Below are 20648 nucleotides of genomic sequence, written 5' to 3'. Positions count from 1 at the left end.
TTGTGGCCTGGAGTTCTCTGCCCTGATGCCTGCTTCCAGACAGAAGGAAATAAATCTTAATTTTAATTGACATTTGTGAGGAAACTTTGCTACCGTCCGTATCATTTTTCATGTCAATGTGTACGTTATTATAGAGAATGTATTCAAGTTTCCCACCTTGTAAAACGGCTATACTTTTGATTCTTCTTTATTAAAATGTGATACAGAAGTTTTCACAAATTTGAATGCAGTCTTGTTTTTGTTAGCTTTGTGTGAAAGAGGGATTCTGTCCTGCGTTGATTACTGAATTCCACCACCTTGGGGATTAAATACGTGGAGTTTGCTGATCTGAAAGAGCCCTAGCTGAGTTCAGACCCGGGGACGAAATCACAAGGCTCTTGGAGAGCAGGCTTTGCCAAGCCAAGGCCTTCTGGGTGTCCGGGATTACAACTCTCCCAGGCCTCAGCCAGCATGTCTGGGGGTCAGAGATTGGGAGGGGGTGTTTCCGGCAGCCAGATTGAAGAAGGTTGCCTTCCGTTCGAGGAGAGAATTCTCCTCCAAGGCTGAACGCTTCCTCTAGAATTGGTTGGGGGCTCTGTGCCCGAAATGGGCAAGACTGAAACCGAGGGCAGATGGGTACAAGGCCCGAAGGAGAAGAGGGAGCTCGTTTCCTTTGGCCTCCTCTGCCACGTCGCTCAAGCTGCTGCCGGAGAGGAGAGGTTCATTTTTGGAGAGTCCTCGACGGATTGCTTGCTTCGTCCCATTTCTTGGTCAACCTTCTCCTGGTGAGGCCACCCAAGGTTCCCCGTAAACATTAAAACACCTGGTCAGCCGAAATACACCATGGATGACAAAGTTTTAAAAAGTGAAGCATACAGGAATAATTAAAAAGCCATTTGTTCATTATGTAATAACAAAAGGCATTTTTTAACTTTCAAACCCCGCTTAAAACGAATGCATGTCCAGCGTCTTGGAGCATCCACTCAATCCTAGATATTAAAAGCCCCAAAACCCAAAAAAAGCATTTATCATTTAGTCTGCAGGTTACTTCCCCCCCTTCATTTTTACTTCTTAACTCCAGTGTCGTACTTCCAAAATTGATTTATTACTCCTCTTTTACCAGTTTTAAAAGGCCATCTATAAAATTTCCTTAAAGAATTTTCTATGCGATCTATTAATATCCTCTCAATATAATCTGTATCTTGATTTCTGAGCAGAACAGATCTTTTTGACCCCTGACCATAAATTTCTGCCTCTAAATTCACCCCTGTCTTCCCTTTAACGTCATTTTCCATCAGGATAAACGCCATGTGTTTTCCCACCTTCTCTCCACCCCTCCTTTCCTCACACAGAAAGTAATATAAGTAATTTACACTATGAGCAAGTTTGGCCAGAGGGGAAGCTAAAGGGTAGATAAACATATGTAGCTATAAACTTTATTAATAATAATAGATGCTTTGGTGTTTATGATATATATGTAGAGCTTAAATATAAGTGAATTACTATATTGATTTTATAGGCAAGATTAGATATACAATGTTTTTCTTACCTGTAAAAGTGGAGACCCCTCAGAAAGCGGGCCAAGAGCTTCTGTGTGGTGAAGTGTGTGTGGTTAAGCTACTTTCATGATGAAATCAAAATTGTTGATGATAAATATCGGATAGAAGGATATGCAGATGAAAGAATCTATAGAGATTTTACATCCCTGGCTTACACGTGGAGCAAAGGAATATAACAAAATGGAGAAAATACTTGCCGAATGTCTTAAATGGTTGATAAGTACAAGTGCCTAAATTAGATTACATATTCTGACCACAATTGTTTAGAAGGTACTGATGACAAACCAGAAACATGAGGATATTAAGTACTGCAGTTCATGAACTATAGTTGGTTTATGCAATTAAGAGTGGCTTGAATATAAGATCAATACAGGTTTAAGTTTATATATTGACAATTTATGTACGTTAATTATTGGAGGCTATGTAGTCAGAATTATATATCAAATGGATTGGGCCCAAAGATTAAATAGGGGAATATGGGACATGCAGTCAGTAATGTATGTTAAATGGATATATGGAAAATTTTCTCCCCAATTATGTGTTTTGTGTGTATTTTGTATGTCTGTTTGCGTCATTAATTAATAAAAAAAGTGGAAAAAAATCCTAGATATTAAAAGCCTACCTAACAAGGCAGGTCTTTCAGTGTTGCTGAAAGGAGAAAAGGGAGGTGGCCCACCTCTGTGCCAAGGGAGAGCATCTCATAACCGGAGGGAAGCCCCTCTCTCTACGTCCCTGTCAAAGACGCCTCAGATGCCAAGTGGGGCCAAGAGAAGGGCGAACTTCTAACCATCACATTTAAGTCCCCAATGCCTTTTAAAAGTTCAGATCGTTTTTCATATTTGCTCACTTTTATTTTTATGAACAGAAAGTTTAATTGGTTTTTATTTGCATTTAACTTACGTTTTTAAATCTAGTTTTCTAATATGGTGAGCTGCCTTTCGTCTCCTGATCAGGAGAGAGACAGAACAACAACAACAACAAGGTAGGATCTATGGTCCCCCAGAGAGCCTGAACCCAGACAGTAAAGGGCTTCCGACTGTAGGTCATCACCAGCACTTTGAATTGGGCCTGGAAACAGACGCGTCACCCGGTGCAGCTGTTGTAGCAGGTGAGCTAGAAGCTCCTTGCAACTGGCTCCCGTCAGCCATCTGGCTGCTGCTTTTCAAAACCAGCTGAAATTGCCCAACTCTCTTCAAAGCCAGCTCCACGGAGAGCATGTTCCAGGAGTTCAAAAGGGATGTAACTAAAGAAATGTGTTGCAGTAACCAGATCCAGCATCTCAAGAAAGAGGTGCTTTCCCACACTTTGGGGGAAGGCTCCTCTGTCAAAGCAAAGTGGAAAGATCAAAGAATAATTTAGTAAAAAGGGGCTACCTGGAGACAGGACAAATTTTCTGTGACTGTAGAGAAATTCAGTCCATGCAGCCCTTCTGTGCACACAATGTATGCCCCACCACATGTACAAAAGAAGATCTATCATCTGTAGCCAAGATAAAGCAATCAAAGTTGAACGCTTCTGGCCAAAATAATAATAAACATTTTTTTAAAAAATCTCTAATTTGGAGAACTGTCTGTCAGATCTGCTTGGACCTGGGTTTTTGCCTTGAACTGTGGGTTGGACCCGATGGCCTAAGAGGCCCCTTCCAACTCTGTTGTTGTACGATTCTATGAAAAGATCATCACAAGAAGTGGATAAATAGTTCACGGCTTGAAAGGAATGAATTAAAGGTCATGTTAATCTGTAGCTAGTGATTTGGGGCAACATGCAAGCATTATTTATTTATTTATTTATTTATTTATTTATTTATTTATTTATTTATTTATTTATTTATTTATTTATTTATACCCCGCCCATCTGGCCTAAAAGACCACTCTAGGCGGCTTCCAGTATAGTATAAACAATAAAATAATGCAAAAATTACATAAACCATACTGTAACATACACAATACAAAGATAGAGTAGAAAATAAATAAAGGGAGAATAAACAGAAAAATCAGATATTAGCTGCTTTCTTTCTTTTTTCTTTCTTTATTCATGTTAGAGAGTTGAACGATTCAAAATTATGAATTTATATGAAATACAGTAAAATTAAAACAAATTGGAATGATAAGATAATTAGACCCTTTTAAACCGGAGGTGGGCTACTTCAGTCGCGTTATCTCAGCCCTTTGCCAGCTCTTCCTTTGTACACGTGTTGGGGAATGAATTGTATGCACACGTGGGCTTTGTGGGCTGAATTTCTCCACTGTCAAGAAAAAATTGTACGCTACCCAGGTAGCCCCAATCTGACTTGATTGTTCCTACCTTGGACCTTCCAACTTCATTTTGGAGTCTGTCCAGGAGCTTCCAGGGGGCCCGCCAACTTCTTCCATACAATGGTCTTCTTTTCAACCCTCTTGCAGGGACGGCATTGTGGGAGACTGCCAGAAGCTCCCGGGCATCAGCCCATCTCCCTGCAGGTGGATGTCCCACCTCAAAACACCTCGGCACTCAGCACCGGCCGCTCACCCAACCATTGGGGCTGGAACGACGCAGCTCCAGAATGCGCCCGGAGAGGCTCGGGCATGCCAATAGCAGGGACGTTTGAAAAAGGGGGCTCCAGCAGCGAGGAAGAGGAAGAGGAGGCGGTGGCGGTGGCGGCTTAAGCCAACGACATAGATGAGGATGCCTGCCAAGCTGAGGAGGGGCCCACGGCCGCAAGTCCCGCAACTGAGGGCTTGGAGACGGTGAGGAGCCGTGACCCCTCGACGGAGGAGTTGGTCGCATTTCCTTCCCACTGAAAGAGGCGGACCAGCTGCAGAGGGCTGAGGCCCGGTGGGCGGAAGCCTGGCAGCAGGAGAACCAACACCGTGCCCGCCTGTGCCATGAGGGCGAGGGGCTTCCCAGGGTCTTGACCGAGCACTCTATGAAGCCACCACCTGAGGGGTCTGCCCTCTTGGATCCGAAAGCCCCATAAGATCCTTCATGCGTTCAACCTTGGTGTCTGTTATTTTCACCATGTTTTCCATTTTCCACTGCTTTAAGTAATTTTTCTCTACTTCTATTAATCTCATCATTGGGGCTTCCTCTTTCTCCCTCTGTGGCCTGTTCTATTGGTTGTTATCCACAACCTCCCATTTTCCACATGAAATATCATCTGTCCACACCACTTTTTGGATGTCGTGTGTGATTCATGTTCATTAATTTCTTTCTCCCCCCCCCAAATCCCACCCTCCCAAAGATGTTGAACGAAGCTTTTTGCTCCCCAAGAGCCCATGTGCCCGAGAAGGACCAAGATGGCGCCAACATTTGGACCAACACTGTCAGCTTGGACAGCCACAGCGCTTCTGCTTCTGGGGTTGGGAAAGAGATGCATGAAGAGGACCAGACACTGCCTTCCACCCCCATCTCGTGCAGCTCCATTACACGCAAGGAGCTGTTTCCCCCAGCCCCCATTCCCAGTAAATCTCTCCTGTGCAAAGCAGCCTAGGGGCTGGTGGCAGCTCCCCTTCCAGCACATACCCATCCTGATGTGGGTGAAAAGGAGCCGGAGAGGACTCGGGGGGGGGGGACTCCATTTGAGAAGCCGATGGCACTGAATTCCCCCCCCCCCCCATGGGCCATGCCTGCTCACGTTCCCTGTCTCATAACCAAGAGGCACCTCTCCATCTCATCAATGAGCCACAATCATTCACACCTAGTTACACAAAATGCACACAAACAACCATAGGATTTTGGTTAACACATTTGATTTTGCACAACCACTGGATAGGCTGTTTGCTTCTTCCTCATCAGTTAATCAGTCTTTCTGGATTTGCTGCTTTGTCTGCTTGGGTGTGTTATCCACAGAGCCGTGTGTCCAAAGTGGCCTGTTCTGAACATCTAAGCTAGTGTGTTCCTCTCGGGCATGGTGGAGGATGTTCGAGAGGATACAGTTCAGTCAAGCTGAGGTAATAATTCAATTACCAGTCTGGCCAGCTGTTGTGGCATGTATGTCTGCGTGCGGAGGCACCCTTTCGTCTTTTCCTTCGGCCAATAAAACCTCTTGGGACAACCTTGTGACAGTAAGTTGCAGAGAACTCAGTAATGAGCGCTCTCACATTCAAAATAATAATACAGTGGTGCCTCACACAGCGAGGTTAATCCGTCCCGGATTAACCCTCTCTGTGTGAAACATCGCTGAGCGGGGCAGAAAAGCCCATTGGAACGCATTAGACATTGTTTAATGTGTTCCAAATCGGCTGAAAACTCACAGTTCAGCGATGCTTCTGGGGTCCGGCAGCCATTTTCGCGCCCTCCCCTCGCTGAACGAGGGCACGAAAATGGCTGCGATCAGCTGTTCTGCGGCTTCAAAATGGCCGCAGGAACAGCCGAAATGGCCAGGCGCAGCGTTTTCGGGCCCTTGATGAGCAAGGGGAGAGCGCGAAAACGCTGCGCTCAGCCATTTCGGCTGTTCCAGCAGCGTTTTCGCGCCCTCCCCTTGCTTACCAAGGGCGCGAAAACGCTGCAGCCGGCCCTTTCGGCTGTTCCGGCGGCCATTTTGAAGCCGCGGAACAGTTGATCGGCGGGTCGCAAAGCGAAGGTCGGTAAGCGAGCAGCTTACCGACCTTCGTTCTGCGATTTTCGCCCATTGGGGCCATCGCTGTGCGATCGCATTAGCAATCGCAAAAGCGTCCTCGTAGAGCGAATTCATCGCTCTACGGGGCGCTCGTTGTGCGAGGCACCACTGTAATAATAAAAACAAATCTGAGAAATGTGTCTGCTATGAAGCCTACCTTACCTACCGTCAAGCCAATTTGACTCCATTTGGAAAGAAAGTACTTTCACCCCTCGTTTGTTGTCGGCAGTCCAGACAGGAATGAGCTTCAAAAGGGGGGGGGAATACCAAAAGCAGACTGAAATCTTGGGTATTGATCGATGATAGTACAGGTATCTTAGCAGTAGGTGGAACTCATTGACTGCTGCTAAGCCGCTCTACCATCACCTTGCTGAAGATCCGAGTCAAACTTACTTCTCTAGGCAGGGCTGTCAAATGAGGTGAGGTGGGTGGCTCTTATGGGGAGCACTTTTTCAGCCCTGGAGGGACCCTCCTCCCAGTTCTGCCCTCCCCAGGAAGGCCTCTTTCTTCCTTTGAGGCGCTGTAATCACTCAGTTGCTAAGAGTGGTGTTCCTTTCTAGAATTGGGGATCAAGAGAGTTGTGGGGGGGGAACCTCAGGGCTCTGGAGGGCACGGGTAGAATGGCCGAGAGTCAAACGAGGCCTCCTCCGTTGTTGATTTAATTTCATTTTATTCCAAAGATTTAAAGAACAGAAAGTTGCTTCCCTCTCCACCCACCCCCATCCCACCCCCCAATTATATTTTAGTGTTTGGTACATATCAACTATAACTATAAAGTATATAAAGTTTAGAATAAAGACTCTGCTGTGGCAAGACATCCAGATGTCGTTATAAGTATGCTACTTAGTGCCAATAAGGGATTTCAAGGGCTAGGGCCAACTATAGAAATCAGCAACCATTAGACCCAAACAAGAGTCCAGTGAAAAGAAAAACAAATGGTTTAGAAAAAATACAGGTTGGGAGCACAAATGGCAAGAGAGCAAACACAAATCGAGAAGGGCAGGGCTTCACTGTCGCACGTCAAAGGAAAATTAGACAGGTCTTGCTCAGTTGCTTCTGCTTCACCTTCACAGCTGAGAATCGGTGGGTGGCATTAATTGTCCCGTTGGTTCGTTGTGCACCTCGGAAGGTTCATTGTGCACCTGGGGAGGATGAGATGGAGATGGGTGGAGCTTCTCAGGAGGAGGGCCATGAGGGACCTGAGACATTGTAGACGCCTCTCTGGACTCAGAAGGCTCCAAGTGGTCTTCATCTCCTGCAGTCTCCTTTTTCCTCTGTTCTTGCTGAGGGAGAAGAAGATGGAGAAAAGGGGGATATTAGGAGCAAAGGGAATGGTCTCAAAAAGCTTTGTGCTCGCTGACCCACCTGAGCAAACTACGAGAGGGCTTCACACCACAAATGGGTCTCTGGACAGGGAGATACGCCCTTTCCTATCTAAGCTAGGCTACCCTTGTGATCTCCTAACCATGTGTTGATGAGGAAGTTCTGTGTAGGCCATTTTCACTGCCTGCCATTTTTACATTTCGATTCCATTTCCCCACACATGCCCATCTTTCTTCTCCCAGTTAATGGGGTGGAGGCATACATTTAGTTGCCCCTTTTATATGAGACTTATTATATGTCTATCCCATCTTTCTTTCAAAAAAAAAAAAAAACCACCAAAAAATTTCAGAGTACTCTAGTCCAAACACACATCATCACCAAGTTACCCTCACAGACTATCCTGGGAGGTATGTTAATCTGAGGAGATAATAAGGTGAAGGTCACCCAGCAAGCTTCAGGACAGAGTGCATTCAGCTGGATGTCCAGCTCTCAAGTCAAGAAACACTGATCACTGGACTTCATGAGCAATTCATTTTTTTTAAGTTCTTCCAGTAAAAGAGCAGGAGCTGTACTAAGTGAAGTAAACCTCTTAAAATATACCCCAGCATCTAAAAATGTGGCTAGAAGACTCACATCTCTCCTTTTCTTTATAGGGTACATTCTTTTTTGCCTCCCCTATTTATTTAGTGGAGGTGATGGCATTCCAGTTGAACTATTTAAAATCTTGAAAGATGATGCTGTTAAGGTGCTACATTCAATATGCCAGCAAGTTTGGAAAACTCAACAGTGGCCAGAGGATTGGAAAAGATCAGTCTACATCCCAATCCCAAAGAAAGGCAGTGCCAAAGAATGTTCCAACTACCGTACAATTGCACTCATTTCGCACGCTAGCAAGGTTATGCTCAAAATCCTACAAGGTAGGCTTCAGCAGTATGTGGACCGAGAACTCCCAGAAGTACAAGCTGGATTCCGAAGAGGCAGAGGAACTAGAGACCAAATTGCTAACTTGCGCTGGATTATGGAGAAAGCCAGAGAGTTCCAGAAAAATATCTACTTCTGCTTCATTGACTATGCGAAAGCCTTTGACTGTGTGGACCACAGCAAACTATGGCAAGTTCTTAAAGAAATGGGAGTGCCTGACCACTTTATCTGTCTCCTGAGAAACCTATACGTGGGACAGGAAGCAACAGTTAGAACTGGTCATGGAACAACTGAGTGGTTCAAAATTGGGAAAGGAGTACGACAAGGCTGTATATTGTCCCCCTGCTTATTTAACTTATATGCAGAATACATCATGCGGAAGGCTGGACTGGAAGAAACCCAAGCCGGAATTAAGATTGCCGGAAGAAATATCAACAACCTCCGATATGCAGATGATACCACTCTGATGGCAGAAAGTGAGGAGGAATTAAAGAACCTTGTAATGAGAGTGAAAGAGGAGAGTGCAAAAAACGGTCTGAAACTCAACATCAAAAAAACTAAGATCATGGCCACTGGTCCCATCACCTCCTGGGAAATAGAAGGGGAAGATATGGAGGCAGTGTCAAATTTTATCTTCCTGGGCTCCATGATCACTGCAGATGGAGACAGCAGCCCTGAAATTAAAAGGCGCCTTCTTCTTGGGAGGAAAGCGATGACAAATCTTGACAGCATCTTGAAAAGCAGAGACATCACCTTGCCAACAAAAGTCCGAATAGTCAAAGCTATGGTTTTTCCTGTTGTGATGTATGGAAGTGAGAGCTGGACCATAAAGAAAGCAGACTGCCGAAGAATTGATGCCTTTGAATTGTGGTGCTGGAGGAGACTCTTGAGAATCTCCTGGACTGCAAGGAGAACAAACCTATCAGTTCTAAAGGAAATCAACCCTGAATGCTCACTTGAAGGACAGATTCTGAAGCTGAGGCTCCAGTACTTTGGCCATCTCATGAGAAGAAAAGAGTCCTTGGAAAAAACCTTGATGTTAGGAAGGTGTGATGGCAAGAGGAGAAGGGGACGACCGAGGATGAGATGGCTGGACAGTGTCTGCGAAGCAACCAACATCAACCTGACACAACTCCGGGAGGCAGTAGAAGACAGGAGGGCCTGGCGTGCTCTGGTCCATGGGGTCACGAAGAGTCGGACACGACTAAATGACTAAACACATTTATTTAGTTCAACCTCTCTTCTGCTGCTCAGGGTCAAGTGTCTGCCCCCAAGGGAACGGTTCGAAAGAGACAGACGCCTCCGTTTTGAACCTCACCTCCTGATCCTGCAGCCGCCTCTTGTGAGCCATCTTATAGAGTTTGTGGAGCTTCTTTCCATCCAGTTCAATAAACTTGGACAGAAATATCCAAAGGTACCTCCCGATTCCCTGGCTACGGTTTTCAGAGAGACTTTGATGCATTATCTAATATTGCCACCCGGCTTCCACAGAGACTGGCAAAGCCAGAATAAAACCATGCAAACTGAGAGAAGTCATGCAAACAGGCTTAAATGAGAAAAGCAAAACGTAAATAGATGGAAGACATTTAGTTCTGTATAAAGGATACAGAGCAGAGGTTGCCCTGGTGCAGAGGCACATGTTCATATGGACAGCAATTTTGTTGATCTGTGCAAGCAGGTACGCACCAAAATATAAACAGACTATAAAACAGGTGACAGCAGAAGATGTAAACGGCATCCTTGAAGGTGCCCTGTTTTGGAGATGCAGCAAGGAGGAAGGAAAGGTCCACCTGTGGTGCTCCAATGGTGATAAATAGACCACCAACGCATGCGAACGCCCAGTTGTTAACCCATATGCAAGTGAATCACGTGAGGGCAGCCCAAATGGCCTCTGCTGGTGTAAGCAGGAAGAAAGGGACAGATCCTGTCCGGTTCTGTGCAACAGGTATCTTGTGTACCTTCTCTCTTTTGTCCTTTCTCTCTTTCTCTCCTTCCTTCCCCTTTTTACTCCTAGTCCCTTTTTCTTTGCCTTCCTCATCCTCCGATGTCTTCTGCTTCTTTCTTGCAGGGCTTTGATCCCCTCCATCCACCTAGAGAGAAGAGAGGGACATCCAACCCATAGATTTGTTTGAATCATTTCTCATCCCTCCTTTCCTCAGAAAGATCTCAAGGAGGAGAAAGATCTCAAGGAGGGGAAAGCCACTCAATGAAAAGCATTAAATTAAAAGCAATGATACAACTTTTAAAATTGGAGTTTAAATTAGAAGGCATCCAGTGAAGCAAAAAGAATGCCTTCTAGCCAAACTTCAGCTGCTTTGCCAAAAGTCTTAGTATACAAAAAATCTTTCCAAAGTTGAGTTTCTCTGAACGTCTTCCACAGACTGCTTGTCTGATTGCCGAGGGGGAGAGACTCCATTCCTATGCTCATCTCTGACTTTGGGAGACTTCTTTTCCTTTTTTCTATGGGGCCCCCTCTTTTCCACCTGGCTCTAGGGTAGGAGAAAAGCCAGCTGAAAGGAAAATACAATAAACTTCCAACCTGCCCATTTCATTCTTTGGAGTGAGCACCTATCTTCCCTTATCTCATAAAATCAATTGCCACTTACACTGTGGATACTCCAATGAGTCAACAGGGAAAAAAGAAAAAAATTGGCGCCAAACTAACCCCAATTCTGCAATCAGAAACCTGAATCCCCCCCAATTCCCTGGGGGGGACGGATGTTTTTCTGAGGAAGGGTGCTCCAAGGGTTGCAAAAACAGCCTTTGGGGTCCGCCTGTGGCCTGAAGGCTTAAAGATTCTCATCATGATCACAGACAATATGGCTTTAGATGGATCAGACAGATGAATACCGAGCATGCAGGTCGCTTGGATGTTCTTCCAGAAGCTGATGTTTTTCGCTTAGCTGGTTGAGGGATAGGCGTCAAAGTGGAAGGTCTGTCTGACTGAACTGCCAGATCTTTTGACTCTTTAGAACTCCTGTCCTCTTCTAACTGCTTCATCGGTTCAGGAACTGCCTTATCCATCCTTACTTTTTCAGAGATTATTTTACACCCCCAAATCAGTAGTCTGGGGGGTGGCTGTGAGGAGGGCAAATCCGGAGGCTGTAGTGCTTTCTCCATCAGGTAGATTCTAAGGTCACATTTCCGGTCCTCCAATTCGAGCTTAGTGAATTTTCGACAGTGTATGGAAGAAGTTGGCGGGCCCTCTGGAAGCTCCTGAACAGACTCCAAAATTCAACTTCGATGGCTTTATCTTGGCTAGATGCTAGATCTTCTTTTGTACATGTGGTGGGGCATACATTGTGTGCACAGAAGGGTTGCATGGACTGAATTTCTCTACAGTCACAGAAAATTTGTCCTGTCTCCAGGTAGCCCCTTTTTACTAAATTATTCTTTGATCTTTCCACTTTGCTTTGACAGAGGAGCCTTCCCCCAAAGTGTGGGAAAGCACCTCTTTCTTGAGATGCTGGATCTGGTTACTGCAACACATTTCTTTAGTTACATCCCTTTTGAACTCCTGGAACATGCTCTCCGTGGAGCTGGCTTTGAAGAGAGTTGGGCAATTTCAGCTGGTTTGAAAAGCAGCAGCCAGATGGCTGACGGGAGCCAGTTGCAAGGAGCTTCTAGCTCACCTGCTACAACAGCTGCACCGGGCGACGCGTCTGTTCCCAGGCCCAATTCAAAGTGCTAGTGATGACCTACAGTTGGAAGCCTTTTACTGTCTGGGTTCAGGCTCTCTGGGGGACCATCGGTCTCCTGATGACCCTTCACAGATCCTACCTTGTTGTTGTTGTTCTGCCTCTCTCCTGATCAGGAGACGAAAGGCAGCTCTCCATACTAGAAAACTAGATTTAAAAACGTAAGTTAAATGCAAATAAAAATCAATTAAACTTTCTGTTCATAAAAATAAAAGTGAGCAAATATGAAAAACGATCTGAACTTTTAAAAGGCATTGGGGACTTAAATGTGATGGTTAGAAGTTCGCCCTTCTCTTGGCCCCACTTGGCATCCGAGGCGTCTTTGACAGGGACGTAGAGAGAAGGGCTTCCCTCCGGTTGTGAGATGCCCTCCCTTGGCACGGAGGTGGGCCACCTCCCTTTTCTCCTTTCAGCAACACTGAAAGACCTGCCTCCTTAGGTAGGCTTTTAATATCTAGGATTGAGTGGATGCTCCAAGACACTGGACATGCATTCGTTTTAAGCAGGGTTTGAAAGTTAAAAAATGCCTTTTGTTATTACATAATGAACAAATGGCTTTTTAATTATTCCTGTATGCTTCACTTTTTAAAACTTTGTCATCCATGGTGTATTTAGGCTGACCAGGTGTTTTAATGTTTACGGGGAACCTTGGGTGGCCTCACCAGGAGAAGGTTGACCAAGAAATGGGACGAAGCAAGCAATCCATCGAGGTCTCTCCAAAAATGAACCTCTCCTCTCCGGCAGAAGCTTGAGCGATGTGGCAGAGGAGGCCAAAGGAAACGAGCTCCCTCTTCTCCTTCGGGCCTTGTACCCATCTGCCCTCGGTTTCAGTCTTGCCCATTTCGGGCACAGAGCCCCCAACCAATTCTAGAGGAAGCGTTCAGCCTTGGAGGAGAATTCTCTCCTCGAACGGAAGGCAACCTTCTTCAATCTGGCTGCCGGAAACACCCCCTCCCAATCTCTGACCCCCAGACATGCTGGCTGAGGCCTGGGAGAGTTGTAATCCCGGACACCCAGAAGGCCTTGGCTTGGCAAAGCCTGCTCTCCAAGAGCCTTGTGATTTCGTCCCCGGGTCTGAACTCAGCCAGGGCTCTTTCAGATCAGCAAACTCCACGTATTTAATCCCCAAGGTGGTGGAATTCAGTAATCAACGCAGGACAGAATCCCTCTTTCACACAAAGCTAACAAAAACAAGACTGCATTCAAATTTGTGAAAACTTCTGTATCACATTTTAATAAAGAAGAATCAAAAGTATAGCCGTTTTACAAGGTGGGAAACTTGAATACATTCTCTATAATAACGTACACATTGACATGAAAAATGATACGGACGGTAGCAAAGTTTCCTCACAAATGTCAATTAAAATTAAGATTTATTTCCTTCTGTCTGGAAGCAGGCATCAGGGCAGAGAACTCCAGGCCACAAGGAGAGGGGAGTGGCGGCCCACGACCTCGGTGAGGTGAACTGCTCCCCTCTCCCAGTCGTCCCCGTGCCCTCAGTGGCCTCGGTCGCTGCTGGCTCAGATGGCCATTTGCAGGATGGGCGATGTCTCCGGTCGTTGCCCGAACTGCCCTGAGGGTCCCCACACTTCCACCGGTCTCCATCGTGGTGCTCCTTGTGGAAGGCTTGCTCACCGTGAGGACAGACAGACTACCTTCCATGGCTTTTTGGCCCACAAACCTAATGGAAAATTTTTAAAAAGTTAAAAGATTTACACACTAAAGCATTCCACACATTCTAATTTAGCAAAGCTTACGGTCCATGTTGAGGAATTATGACCGTGATCAGGGATGCTGAAGGACGGCCACCACGCCATTAAGATCTCATGTTTTGGTCGCAGAAGGACCTTGGGTTTGAATCGCTCTCTGCAAGTCACAGACTAAAGGAATCTCGGTCCAAGATCCTAGAGATCAGATCCCAGTCAGAACTGACAGAACACCCGAGAGGAACCACTGGTCTGATTGCACTGAAAACAGCTCAAAATACTGGAGAAACATTGGCCAAGACCCAGCAAGCCCTTTGACCAGGCCGTTTTCACTCAATCTCGCCGTGCTTCCAAGAGTCATTCAAAGTCTCCCCAGAGCTGGCAGCTGTGGAGTTGAGAAGATCATGCCCAGCGTGTCTTTTTCTCCTTTGATAAGAAACCTTCTCAGAACAATACATTCTAATAGAAAGCTGTTGTGCCAGCCCTCCAGCAGCTCAACTCTTTAGCCCACCGAGCCAACATCTTCTGTGTTTTCAAACAATATCAAATTCATGGCTTCTCTGCCCCAAGGGCATCTTCAAAACTGCTCCTCTGATGGCGTTAATGCAACACCCAGACACTGTGCCGCTGGAGCAGCTAAGTCGTGACTTCAAGAATAGCTAGATCTCTGCCAGATGCTGAATAATGGAAATGTAAAAACACTCAAGCAGTCTGAAGAATTTGGATCAGTGTAACTCCTCTGTCAAGCGTTCCAAATGTCTTTCATCCTATAATGCAAGGTAACTACCTAATACAATTCCAGGTCCTCCTCCTCCTCCTCCTCCTCATCATCATCATCATCATGACCAATGCACCAATTTAGCCACTCTATCAGGTCTCATTTGTAATCTGCCTTTTGCAATCTTTGAACATTTGCATAGAAGGGGTGACGTGGTTGCTTCTTTTTCTGGGCAGAGTTGACCTTTGCTCTTGCCACTAATTCCTTGGAGCTTAGCGCACTTCTTCATTTGTAAGTTTGGAATTCTCCAGGTCTTTTAAGTTGCTCATGTCCGCATGTAATTCATTTTTTTCTTTCCAGCCTAATTTTCCATTTAGGAGTGCCGGGTGTTTGCTGCTGATGGTGGTGGCGGCGGCAGTTGTTTTGCTTTTAGGTTTTTGGGTTGTTGTTGTTTTTCTGCAGCTTGTAACCAAGTGCCCTGGTTCTTAGGATCACTGCCCTAAAGAGGAGCTGGCTTATTTCCTTTGCTGTGTTGGCTGGGATTGTCCAGACGACTACACTGGCATCTGTCAGAAGATCTTTTATGGGTTGACTTCATAATGAGCGCAAAACGGGGAGCCTTTCTCTTCCTGTCTTCTGGCTAAGATGGGTCCTTATCGTTTCCCTCGGTGGTCTCTGCCATCCTCCCCACCCATCATTTCTGGGTTGTTCCATAAGGTTGGAACAACCCAAAAATGATGAGTTGAGAGGATGGCAGAGACATCTATTGACGCATTCTCTTCCACTGTTGCGTCTACCTCTTCCACCTCTTTGTCTTCCATACGATGCTCATTATTCTGTGTTGATTTTTTTATCTTTTGCCAAATTTTCTAGTTCTGGCGAATCCAATTCTCAGAATACTTTACTCCAGATGATAAACTTTCTCTGCTCCAAGAATCATTGTTCAATTATGTCAGTCCTTGGGGATTGTGGTGGTGGTAGTGGCGTTGATTGTGGTTCTGGTTGTTGTAGTTGTTATCATCATCATTATCATCATCATCATCATCATCATCATGAAACGTTCAGCCGCAAATAGTGGACTACTGCAGCATTTTAGCAAGCTTCTCTTTCTAACATTTGACCATTCATGACTCTTCCCCCCAGGAAAAGCATAAGGTCTTGAAGGGAATGAAAACTGTGGAGGATTATCAGTCAACTGCTGCCGTGTGAGTCTTCCGGAAGCGTTTTTGAGAAAGTTATGAAGAACATGGCATCGGAACCTGAGTTTTCACCCCCCGTAAGAAGAGTCTCCTCCCCCTTTGGTCCTCAAAGGAGATGTTCTGAAAGCTATAGAGAAGCCACCACAGAGCTCTGCCACAAAGATCAGAATTTCTACAAATCTCTCCTTCGTGGGACCGCCCTCCAATCAACATACCTTGAAAACCTGGACAGTCTTTCTCCCTTCCCTCCAAATTCCACCTCCAGGATTTTTCCTGCCCTGTCAGGCTTGTGGGAAAGAAAAAGAACCCGCACCAAAGTGAAGACGTACTCCAGTCTCTGATCTACTGCTACTTCAGGTGACATTGAGAACAATTTGGGAGGGGAGAGAAGTTCATCCGTTTGTGGGCTGTCTCCTTCTGCTGCTACTTAAGAGGAGATTTTATGTCTTGATTGACTTATACCTTTACAGTGGTGCCTCGCAAGACAAATGCCTTGCAGGAAAAAAAACTCGCAAGACAAAGGTTTTGGCAATGGTGTGTGTGTGTTTGATGACTCGCAAGACAAATGGTCCTATGGCCGTGCTTCGCAAGAAGAATGTTTTCTGTTTTTTGTTCCTGCCTCATGTTTGCTGATTTTTAAATGCTTTTCTATGATGTTTAAAAAGTTAAAGTTTTTTGATTGAAATTTTTGAAATCATCTGCACAATATGTATGGCTTTAAAGAGCACTTAATAAACCCTTTGTAAACCAAATTTGACTTTGTTCTGGCTTTCTTTGCCCAACGGAACACATTAATTAGATTTCAATGCATTCCTATGGGAAAATGCATTTCGCAAGACGAATTTTTCGCAAGACAACATTAACCGCGGAACGAATTAAATTCGTCTTGCAAGGCACCACTGTATTTTTGAGAGATGAGCTGCAAGTGAGGGGTTTACCTTGAAGGTCTCCCGCTGGGAATCACGGGAACAGTTTATACGATGGCCTCTTCTCCTCTGACTGGAGAGGGGATCCCATTTTCAAATACAGGGTCCAATTAGGGGCTTCATCCTGGAGGTCTTTGGCTCAGAAGGACAGAGTCTGTTCGTACCAGGTCTTCTTTTTCTCTGCATTCAGAGGGGATCTTTGTTTCAGAGAGGGGCTGAAAGTGGGGGCTTCACCCAGGAAGTCTTTTACTGAGAGGAAGGTTGCTTTTCAGATCCTGGCTGCACTTGGGCTCTCTTGCAGGGAATAATGGGGACCGTTGGTGGGGTGCCTCCTTCTCTTCCTTGTTTAGAGGGTTTCCCCTTCATCCCAGGTCCTGGCTGCAGGATCAGATAATAATTTCTCAGATACTGGCTTCAACCCACAGTCTCTTCCTGTGAGTAACGGGGGGGGGGGGGAATCCACAATTCAATTGTGGACTGAATTCTTCTCCTGCTCCTTGAGAAAGGATTTTCCTTTTCAGATTTGTTTGTTCAGTCGTTTATTCGTGTCCGACTCTTCGTGACCCCATGGACCAGAGCACGCCAGGCCCTCCTATCTTCCACCGCCTCCCGGAGTTGTGTCAAATTCATGTTGGTTGCTTCGATGACACTGTCCAACCATCTCATCCTCGGTCGTCCCCTTCTCCTCTTGCCTTCACACTTTCCCAACATCAAAGTCTTTTCCAAGGAGTCTTCTCTTCTCATGAGATGGCCAAAGTACTGGAGCCTCAGCTTCAGGATCTGTCCTTCCAATGAGCACTCGGGGTTGATTTCCTTTAGAATTGATAGGTTTGTTCTCTTTGCAGTCCAGGGAACTCTCAAGAGTCTCCTCCAGCACCACAATTCAAAGGCATCAGTTCTTCGGCAGTCAGCTTTCTTTATGGTCCAGCTCTCACTTCCATACAATACTACAGGAAAAACCATAGCTTTGACTATTCGGACTTTTGTTGGCAAGGTGATGTCTCTGCTTTTTAAGATGCTGTCAAGGTTTGTCATTGCTTTCCTCCCAAGAAGCAGACGTCTTTTAATTTCGGGGCTGCTGTCTCCATCTGCAGTGATCATGGAGCCCAAGAAAGTAAAATCTGTCACTGCCTCCATATCTTCCCCTTCTATTTCCCAGGAGGTGATGGGACCAGTGGCCATGATCTTAGTTTTTTTGATGTTGAGTTTCAGACCGTTTTTTGCACTCTCGTCTTTCACCCTCATTACAAGGTTCTTTAGTTCCTCCTCACTTTCCTCCATCAGAGTAGTATCATCTGCATATCGGAGGTTGTTGATATTTCTTCTTGCAATCTTAATTCCAGCTTGGGATTCCTCCAGTCCAGCCTTCCGCATGATGTATTCTGCATATAAGTTAAATAAGCAGGGTGACAATATACAGCCTTGTCGTACTCCTTTCCCAATTTTGAACCAATCCGTTGTTCCATATCCAGTTCTAACTGTTGCTTCCTGTCCCACATATAGGTTTCTCAGGAGATGGATAAGGTGGTCAGGCACGCCCATTTCTTTTAGGACTTGCCATAGTTTCCTGTGGTCCACACAGTCAAAGGCTTTTGCATAGTCAATGAAGCAGAAGTAGATATTTTTCTGGAACTCTCTGGCTTTCTCCATAATCCAGCGCAAGTTAGCAATTTGGTCTCGAGTTCCTCTACCTCTTCGGAATCCAGCTTGTACTTCTGGGAGTTCTCGGTCCACATACTGCTGAAGCCTGCCTTGTATGATTTTGAGCATAACCTTGCTGGCGTGTGAGATGAGTGCAATGTTCCGGTAGTTGGAGCATTCTTTGGCACTGCCCTTCTTTGGTATTGGGATGTAGACTGATCTTTTCCAGTCCTCTGGCCACTGTTGAGTTTTCCAAACTTGTTGGCATATTGAATGTAGCACCTTAAAAGCATCAGATACTGGCTGCAATTAGGGGGATTGATCCCAGAGATCAAAATGACAACAGATATTTGAACGCCTTCACCTTTTCCTTGTTGACAGCAGAATTTTGGTTTTGGATAGTGGTTGTCTTATGACGCTCCACCCTGCAGATCTGTTTCTGGGAAAAGTGAGGACAGATCACAGGATGTCTTCATCCTTTCTTTTTTGATGGCAGAATTTTGATTTTAATGTGGCTGAATTTTAGGGCTTCACTCTGGAGGTCCATTTCCGAGGAACACGAGGACAGGTTATAGGATGGGGACTAATCTGGTCTACCTTGGGATCAGAAGAGAAAAGCTCCTGGCTTAAACCATCTCCATCCTCTTTCCCCTTTTCTTTTTCATTGATATGATTATTAGACTTTTCTTTATAAAGTTTACAAATGGATCAGATTTCTAAATATTGAGTAATATGGTTGTTGTGGGTTTTATGGGCTCTTTGGCCATGTTCTGAAGGTTGTTCTTCCTGACGTTTCACCAGTCTCTGTGGCCGGCATCTTCAGAGGACTGGAGTAGGAACTCTGTCCATGCTCAACAGAGCATGGGCAGGGGTGGGAAAGGAAAGGAAAGGGGGAGGAAGGGAGTTTAGATAGAGATGGAAAAGGAAAGGGGGACTGCACCTTGGAAAAGGTGGTGGACTGCTCTGTTGCTGTTTATTGGATACTTGAGTATTTATAGCTGTGGAAACAGCTTTTATTCTTTTCAGGAGATAGGTTGATGATGGTGTTCAGTGTTTTGTTTTTTTTTTGGTTGTTGTGGATGTATTGTTGTGATAAGGACCTGTTTTTCAAAATGTTCCATGTAGAAGTTTGCTCTAACTGGGCTGAGGGGGCACCCCATGGCCACTCCATCTGTCTGTTCATAGAACTTGTTATCCCACTGAAAGTAGCTGGTTGTTAGGCAGTGTTTGAAAAGCGGCTTGATGTCTTCTGGATAGATCACCTGGAGGAGACATCAAGGCCCTTTTCGAACACTGCCAAACAGCCAGCTACTTTTAATGGAATAACGAGTTCTATGAGCCCCCTCAGCCTGGTTATAGCAAACTTCTACTTGGAACATTTCTAAAAACAGGCCCTGCCTTTGCCACCCCTCACACCCACAGTCTGGTTCCGATACGTGGATGACACCTTTGCAATTTGGAACCACGATGAAGAAAAACTGGAAGAATTTCTAAACCATCTTAACAGCATCCACCCAAATATACAATTCACCATGGAAAAAGAAACAGAGGGCCAACTCCCTTTCTTAGATGTCGTGGTCATACACAAAACTGACCTCCTATTGGGACACAAGGTCTACAGAAAACCCTCCCACACAGACCTACACAAAAACTCCAACCACCACCCACGACAAAAAGAGGCATAATCAAAACTCTGGTAGACTGTGCAAATCAGAACTGTGAAGCTCAATTTCTCAGCACCAAACTTAACCATCTGAATTGGGCCCTACAGCCGAATGGCTATTCCAAGAATGAAATCAAAAGAGCCATCAAAGCAAGAAAACAACACCAAACTGAAGAGGAAAAGCATCCACCCACAAATAAAGTATTTCTGCCATACATCAAAGGGGTCACGGATCGCATGGGGAAACTTTTGAAAAAACACAACCTACAAACAGTAGTCAGACCCACCTCAAAAATATAACAAATGTTACGGTCAGCAAAGGACAAAAGGGACCCCCTCACCACTGCAGGAGTATACCAGATAACTTGCAGTTATGGACAGGTATATATTGGAACCACTAAACGCAGCATTCACAACAGAATCAAAGAACATGAGAGACGCTGCAGACTGAAACAACTGGAAAAATCAGCAGTAGCTGAGCATGCCCTAAAACAAGCTGGACATGAAATGCTATGTCAAAATACTGAAGTACTGGACAACACCCGCAACCATTATGTTAGACTGCACAGGTAAGCCATTGAAATCCATAAACACCAGCAGAGCTTCAACAAAAAAAGAGAAAAGTCTAAAACTTAACAAGACCTGGCTGCCAGCATTGAAAAATACAGCCAGCAGAAGGTCAATGAACTCTCCCCAGCCACAAGGACCAGGGATCATT

The 20648-nt window shown here is 45.3% G+C and overlaps 1 long non-coding RNA gene across 2 annotated transcripts in view; it reads right to left on the bottom strand.

Annotated features, from left to right (window-relative positions):
* Window positions 1-6785: 6785 nt before the first annotated feature.
* Window positions 6786-20648, bottom strand: part of LOC110089860 (uncharacterized) — a 28698-nt gene continuing 14835 nt past the window's right edge. For both annotated transcript variants that reach the window (XR_012081530.2, XR_012081531.2), the window contains 2 exons: window positions 10338-13758; window positions 6786-7418 (listed from right to left, as the gene is read on the bottom strand). This is a non-coding gene — a long non-coding RNA (uncharacterized LOC110089860). The remainder of the gene's footprint in view (window positions 7419-10337; window positions 13759-20648) is intronic.

The sequence above is a fragment of the Pogona vitticeps genome, chromosome 12, assembly GCF_051106095.1.
Source record: "Pogona vitticeps strain Pit_001003342236 chromosome 12, PviZW2.1, whole genome shotgun sequence".
In the NCBI taxonomy this organism is placed as follows: Eukaryota; Metazoa; Chordata; class Lepidosauria; order Squamata; family Agamidae; genus Pogona; species Pogona vitticeps.
Note: the sequence above shows the minus strand (reverse complement) of the source record. Positions and strands in the feature narration are given on the sequence as shown.